The sequence below is a fragment of the Aristolochia californica genome, unplaced genomic scaffold (assembly GCF_029961685.1).
Source record: "Aristolochia californica isolate CCGP_79_NKW_82.1479 unplaced genomic scaffold, dmAriCali1.0.hap1 SCAF_4, whole genome shotgun sequence".
Lineage (NCBI taxonomy): Eukaryota > Viridiplantae > Streptophyta > Magnoliopsida > Piperales > Aristolochiaceae > Aristolochia > Aristolochia californica.
In genome coordinates this window covers 19895464-19904010 of record NW_027182103.1, presented here as the reverse complement: position 1 = coordinate 19904010, position 8547 = coordinate 19895464, and positions in this window count along the sequence as shown.

Here is an 8547-nt window from a genome sequence, read left to right as displayed (position 1 = left end):
CAAAAAATCTCTGTAATTTATTGGGATTGTAAACTCTTTTTAGTTTTTATATATCAGGTTCTATATTCGTTGGGAAAAGGGGGAGGCAAGGGATTTTTAACTGAGTGTTGATTCCCAATCCATAAGTCAATCCTTGCAAAAATACAGCCAATTATGCATGATAAACCACTTTACAATCATCTATGATCTTTAGGTTAGCTTTTTGTGAATGGGAAAAATAATGGGTTGTTTGACTCGGGTAAATATCCCACCACATATTCACTTGAGAATTTAATGTTATTCTCTTTAAAAGGTTTGCATCCATATGTCATTTGCATCTTTAACATGTTTCAAGCTTGCATATCCATTTTTTAAAACATGTGTAGAAAAGTCTCCATCTTATAAAATTCCGAACAATTAGGGTTGAACTAGTGGAATTTCCCAAACTTGGATAACAAAATTTTGTGTTCATTTGTGGTGTGTGAATAAATTTTCTTTACTCACATTTGTTTATTTCTTTAAATTCTTTTCATACATAAACTCTAAAATTTTCATTTTCTTGTGATCTATTCGCCTTTTATCTCATTGTTTTGTTTAGGAGATGAAGGGAAAGTGAAAACTCAAGTTTTGATTTAAGAAAAAAGTATACATCTAAAATGGAAATGCACTATGCACAAACGTAGAGAGAGATAATTCCAAAAAGTTTCTGAAATTTTTAGGGATTGTAAACTCTTTTTAGGTTTTATACATCAGGTTCTGGGGGAGGCAACGGATTTTTAACTGAGTGTGGACTCCCAATACATAAGTCAATCCATAAAAAAATATAGCCCGTTACGCATGATAAATCACTTTACAATCATCTATGATCGTTAGGTCAGTTTTTTGTAAATGGGCAAAATAATAGCTTGTTCACTCGGGTAAATATCCCACCGCACGTTCACTTGAGAATTTAATGTTATTCTCTTTAAAGGTTTGGATCCATAGGTCATTTGCATCTTTAAAATGTTTCAAGCATGTATATCCCTTTTTTAAAACATGTCTACAAAAATCTTCTTCTTATAATATTCCGAACTATTATGGTTGAACTATTGGAATTGCCCAAACTTGGAAAATAAAACTTTTGTGTTCATTTGTCATCTGTGAATAAATTTTCTTTACTTACATTTTTTTTCTTGCTTTAAATTCTTTCCATACATAAACTCTAAAATTTTCATTTTGTTGTGATCTATTTGCCTTTTATCTCTTTTTTTAGTTTATGAGATAAAGGGAAAGTGAAAACTAGAGTTTTGATTTAAGAAAAAAGTATATATCTAAAATAGAAATGCACAATGCACAAATGTAGAGGGAGATAATTCCAAAAAGTGTTTGTAATTTTTAGGGATTGTAAACTCTTTTTAGTTTTTATATATCAAGTTCTGCAATAGTCGGCAAAGGGCGAGGCACGAGATTTTTCATGGAGTGTTGACTCCCTATCCATTAGTCATTCCACACAGAAATATAGCCTGTTACACATGATAAATCACTTTACAATCATCTATGATCGATAGGTCAACTTTTTGTTAATGGGCAAAATAATGGCTTGTATCACTCGGGTAAATATCCCACCGCACCTTCACTTGAGAATTTAATGTTATTCTCTTTAAAAGGTTTGGATCCAAAGGTCATTTGCATCTTTAACATGTTTCAAGATTGGATATCCCTTTCTTAAAACATGAGTAGAAAAATCTCCTTCTAATAAAATTCCAAACTATTAGGGTTGAACTAATGGAATTGCCCAAACTTGGATACCAAAACTTTTGTGTTCATTTGTGGTGTGTGAATAAATTTTCTTTACTTACTTTTGCTTCTTGCTTTAAATTCTTTCCATACATAAACTCTAAAATTTTCATTTTGTTGTGATCAATTTGCCTTTTATGTCTTTTTTTTGTTTACGAGATAAAGGGAAAGTGAAAGCTCAAGTTTGGATTTAAGAAAAAAGTATATATCTAAAATAGAAATGCACAATGCACAAATGTAGAGAGATAATTCTGAAAAGTGTCTGTAATTTTAGGGATTGTAAACTCTTTCTAGTTTTTAAATATCAGGTTTTGCAATCGTCGGGAAAAGGGGGAGGCAGGGATTTTTCACTGAGTCCTATCCATAAATCATTCCATACAAAAATATAACTGATTACACATGATGAATTCCTTTGCAAAATAATGGCTTGTTTGACTCGGGTAAATATACCTCCGCACGTTCACTTGAGAATTTAAAGTTATTCTGTTTAAAAGGTTTAACTCCATAGGTCACTTGAATCTTTAACATGTTTGAAGCATGCATATCCCTTTTTTAAAACATGTGTAGAAAAATCTCTTTCTTATAAAATTTCGAGCTAATAGGGTTGAGCTAGTTGAATTACCCAAACTTGGATAACAAAACTTTTGTGTTCATTTTTGGTGTGTGAATCAATTTTCTTTACTAACATTTGTTTATTGCTTTAAATTATTTCCATACATAAACTCTAAAATTTTCATTTTGTTCTGATCTATTTGCCTTTTATCTCTTTTTTTTTTGTTTACGAGATGAAGGGAAAGTGAAAACTCAAATTTTTTTTTTTAAGAAAAAAGTATACATCTAAAAAGGAAATTGACAATGCACAAATGTAGAGAGAGATAATTCAAAAAAATGTCTGTAATTTTGAGGGATTGTAAACTCTTTTTAGTTTTTACATATCAGGTTCTGCAATCGTCAAGAAAAGGGGCAGGCGGGAGATTTTTAACTGCATGCATGTTGACTCCATATTCATAAGTCGTTCCTTACAAAATTAAAGCTTGTTCCTTATGATAAATCACGTTACAATTAGCTAAGATCGTTAGGTCAACGTTTTGTAAACAGGAAAAATAATGGCTTGTTTGACTCCGTTAAATATCCCATCGCACGTTCACTTGGGAATTTAATGTTATTCTCTTTAAAAGGTTTGGATCCATATTTCATTTGCATATTTAAAAATTTCAAGCATGCATATCCATTTTTTAAAACATGTGTAGAAAAATCTCTTTCTTATAAAAGTTTGAGCTATTAGGGTTGAACTAGTGGAATTTCCCAAACTTGGATAACAAAACTTTTGTGTTCATTTGTGGCGTGTGAATAAATTTTCTTTACTTACATTTGTTTATCGCTTTAAAATATTTTGATACATAAAATCTAAAATTTTTATTTTGTTGTGATCTATTTGCCTTTTATCTCTTTTTTTGTTTATGAGATAAAGGGAAAGTGAAAACTCAAGTTTTGATTTAAGAAAAAAGTATACATCTAAAATAGAAATGCACAATGCACAAATTTAGAGAGTGATAATTCAAAAATATGTCAGTAATTTTAGGGATTGTAAACTCTTTTTAGTTTTTATATATTAGGTTATGAAATTGTCGAAAAAAGGGGGAGGCGGGGGATTTTTTACTGACTGTTGACTCCCAATCCTTAAGTCATTCCTTACAAAAATATAGTCTGTTATGCATGATAAATCTCTTTACAATCTTCTATGACCGTTAGGTCAACTTTTTGTAAATGGGCAAAATGATGGCTTGCTTGACTTAGGTAAATATCCCTCCGCACGCTCACTTGAGAATTAATGTTGTTCTCTTTAAAAGGTTTGGATCCATAGGTCATTTGAATTTTTAACATGTTTCAAGCATGCATATCCATTTTTTCAAACATGTGAAGAAAAACATCTTTCTTATAAGATTTCGAGCTATTAGGGTTGAACTAATGGAATTCCCCAAACTTGGATAACAAAACTTTTGTGTTCATTTGTGGTGTGTGAATAAATTTTTTTTACTTAAATTTGTTTCTTTCTTTAAATTCTTTCCATACATAAACTCTAAAATTTACATTTTGTTGTGATCAATTTTACTTTTATGTCTTTTTTTTGTTTACGAGATAAACGAAAAGTGAAAGCTCAAGTTTTGATTGAAAAAAAAAGTATACATCAAAAATAGAAATGAACAATGCATAAATGTAGTGAGAGATAATTCTGAAAACTGTCTGTAATTTTTAGGCATTGTAATCTCTTTTTAGTTTTTATATATCAGTTTCTGCATTCATCGGGAAAAGGGGAGGAGGGGATTTTTCACTGAGTGTTGTCTCCCTATCCATAAGTCATTCCTTACAAAAATATAACCCTTTACGCATGATGAATCACCTTACAATCATCTATGATCGTTAGGCCAACTTTTTGTAAAGTTGCAAAATAATGGCTTGTTTGACTCGGGTAAATATCCCACCACACGTTCACTTGAGAATTTAATGTTATTCTCTTTAAAAGGTTTGCATCCATAGGTCATTTGCATATTTAACATGTTTCAAGCTTGCATATCCAATTTTTAAAACATGAGTAGAAAAGTCTCCTTCTTATAAAATTCCGAACAATTGGGGTTGAACTAGTGGAATTTCCCAAACTTGGATAACAAAATTTTTTGTTCATTTGTGGTGTTTGAATAAATTTTATTTACTCACATTTGTTTATTTCTTTAAATTCTTTCTATACATAAACTCTAAAATTTTCATTTTGTTGTGATCTATTCGCCTTTTATCTCATTTTTTTGTTTACGAGATGAAGGGAAAGTGAAAACTCAAGTTTTGATTTAAGAAAAAAGTATACATCTAAAATGGAAATGCACTATGCACAAAAGTAGAGAGAGATAATTCCAAAAAGTGTTTGTAATTTTTAGGGATTGTAAACTCTTTTTAGGTTTTATACATCAGGTTCTGCAATCGTCGGGAAATGGGGGAGGCAACAGATTTTTAACTGAGTGTGAATCCCAATCCATAAGTCAATTCATCAAAAAATATAGCCCGTTACTCATGACAAATCACTTTACAATCATCTATGATCGTTACTTCAGTTTTTTGTAAATGGGCAAAATAATAGTTTGTTTCATTCGGGTAAACATCCCACCGCACGTTCACTTGAAAATTTAATGTTATTCTCTTTAAAAAGTTTGGATCCTTAGGTCATTTGCATCTTTAAAATGTTCCAAGCATGTATATCCCTTTTTGAAAACATGTCTAGAAAAATCTCTTTCTTATAATATTCCGAACTATTATGGTTGAACTATTGGAATTCCCCAAACTTAGAAAACAAAATTTTGTGTTCATTTGTGTTGAGTGAATAAATTTTCTTTACTTACATTTTTTTCTTGTTTTAAATTCTTTCCATATATAGACTCTAAAATTTTCTTTTTGTTGTGATCTATTTGCCTTTTATCTTTTTTTTTTTTACAAGATAAAGGGAAAGTGAAAGCTCAAGTTGTGATTTAAGAAAATAGTATACATCTAAAATAGAAATGCACAATGCACAAATGTAGAGAGAGATAATTTCGAAAAGTGTTTGTAATTTTTAGGGATTGTAAACTGTTTTTAGTTTTTATATATCAGGTTCTGCAATCGTCGAGAAAAGGGGGAGGAGGGGATTTTTCACTGAGTGTTGACTCCCTAGCCATAAGTCATTTCTAAAAAAAATGTAACCCATTATGCATGATGAATCACTTTACAATAATCTATGATCGTTAGGCCAACTTTTTGTAAAGTTGCAAAATAATGGCTTGTTTGACTCAGGTAAATATTCCTCCGCACGTTCATTTGAGAATGTAAAGTTATTCTCTTTAAAAGGTTTGGATCCATAGGTCATTTGAATCTTTAACATGTTTCAAGCATGCATATCCATTTTTTAAAACATGTGAAGAAAAATCTCTTTCTTATAAAATTCCGAGCTATTAGGGTTGAGCTAGTGGAATTACCCAAACTTGGATAACAAAACTTTTGTGTTCATGTCTGGTGTGTGAATAAATTTTATTTACTTACATCTATTTATTTTTTAAAATTCTTTCCATACATAAACTCTAAAATTTTTATTTTTTTGTGATCTATTTTCCTTTTATCTCTTTTTTTTTTTTTTTGTTTACGAGATGAAGGGAAAGTGAAAACACAAGTTTTGATTTAAGAGAAAAGTATACATCTAAAATGGAAATTCACAATGCAAAAATGTAGAGAGAGATAATTCCAAAAAGTGTCAATAATTTTTAGGGATTATAAACTCTTTTTAGTTTTTATATATAAGGTTCTACAATCGTCGGGAAAAGGGGCAGGCGCGGGATTTTTAACTGCATCTTGACTCCATATCCATAAGTTATTCCTTACAAAAATATAGCTCGTTACTTATGATAAATGACATTACGATTAGCTATGATGGTTAGGTCAGCTTTTTGTAAACTGGAAAAATAATTGCTTGTTTGACTCGGGTAAATATCCGCCGCACATTCACTTGAGAATTTAATGTTATTCTCTTTAAAAGGTTTGGATCCATAGGTCATTGGAATCTATAACATCTTTCATGCATGCATATCCATTTTTTCAAACATGTGAAGAAAAACCTCTTTCTTATAAAACTTCGAGCTATTAAGGTTGAACTAGTGGAATTTCGCAATCTTGGATAACAAAACTTTTGTGTTCATTTCTAATGTGTGAATAAATTTTCTTTACTTACATTTGTTTATTGCTTTAAATTATTTCCATCCATAAACTCTAAAATTTTCATTTTGTTGTGATCTATTTCCCTTTTATCTCTTTTTTTTTTTAAGAGATAAAGGGAAAGTGAAAACTAGAGTTTTGATCTAAGAAAAAAGTGTACATCTAAAATAGAAATGCGCAATGTACAAATGTAGAGAGAGAAAATTCCAAAAAGTGTTAGTAATTTTTAGGGATTGTAAACTCTTTTTATTTTTTATATATTAGGTTCTGCAATTGTCAGGAAAAGGGGGAGGCGGGGGATTTTTAACTGACTGTTGACTCCTAATTCTTAAGTCATTCCTTGTAAAAATATAGTCCATTACGCATGATAAATCTCTTTACAATCATCTATGATCATTAGGTCAACTTTTTGTAAATGAGCAAAATAATGGGTTGTTTGACTCGGGTAAATATCCCTCCGCACGTTCACTTGAGAATTTAATGTTATTCTCTTTAAAAGGTTTGGATCCAGAGAGAGATAATTCTAAAAAGTGTATGTAATTTTTAGGGATTGTAAAATCTTTTTTCTTTTTATATATCGGGTTTCGCAAACCTTGAGAAAACGGGGAGGTGGGGGATTTTTAACAGAGTGTTGACTCCCAATCCATAAGTCATTCCTTACAAAAATATAGCTGTTACCCATGTTGAATCACTTTATGATCATCTATGATCATTAGGTCAACATTTTGTAAATGGGAAAAATAATGGCTTGTTTGACTCGGGTAAATATCCCACCGTATGTTCAATTGAGAATTTAATATTATTCTCTTTTTAAAGGTTTGGATCCTTAGGTCATTTGCATCTTTAACATATTTCAAGCATGCATATCCATTTTTTAAACATGTGTAGAAAATCCTCTTTCTTATAAAATTCCGAGCAATTAGGGTTGAACGAGTGGAATTTCCCAATCTGGGATAACAAAACTTTTCTGTTCATTTGTGGTGTGTGAATAAATTTTCTTTATTTACATTTCCAAAATTTTCATTTTGTTGTGATCTATTTGCCTTTTACCTCTTATTTTGTTTACGAGATGAAGGGCAAGTGAAAAATCAAGTTTTGATTTAAGAAAGATGTATACATGAAAAATGGAAATGCGCAATGCACAAATTTAGGGAGAGAAAAATCCAAAAAGTGTCTGTAATTTTAAGGGATTGTAAAGTCTTTTTAGTTTTTACATATCAGGTTTTGCAATCGTCAGGAAAGGGGGAGGCGGGGGATTTCTAATTGAGTGTAGACACACCAATGTTACGGTCCCGGATCTGACACGTGGATTCTTTGGGAGGATCTGGAGTCTGCCACGGGTTACGGGTCTTCCAGGCATTACCGTAGGGGTAGTAGGAAGACATGGGGGAGATGAAAACGAAGATCAAGCCAAAGGGAAGCTTGAAAACCCTAGAGCTCGTTGAGGAAAACTCTAAGCCTCTTTACTCTAGATTTAACCTAATTCTTAATACTTCAATGCTTTCTTTCTCATTACTCTTACCCCTTAAATAGGGTTCACCCGGTTAGGGTTTACAATAAAATATTCCAAAAATACCCCTATAAATAAAATATTCCAAAAATACCCCTATAAATAAAATATTCCAAAAATACCCCTATAAATAAAATATTCCAAAAATACCCCTATGACCTAAAACTGAAATAAAATATAGTAAATTAAAGAAAACACTAAAATAATAATGTTATTGCGTGCATAACATTACACCCCCCTTGGAAAACGAGCTTGTCCTCAAGCTCGGAAGTAGTGTCTGTATGCCGACGTCTTCACCGGTGCTGAAGTAGCATCCGCGAAAGCTATGACGCCCCCTCTGTTTGCCCGTTTTTTTTTTTTTTTTTTTTTTTTTTTGTGGGGGAGAGGGGGGGCCGGTCCGAGTTAACCTGGGTTGACCCGGTTCAGGAACCCGGTCCGGCTTGCGACTCAGCGGACCGGGCCGATTAAATTTTCCTAAGTTAGGAAAATTTAATCGGGAGTCGTCTTCTTCCTTCGGCGGCTCCCGAACTCAGCGGCCGGCGGTTCTGTTCCTC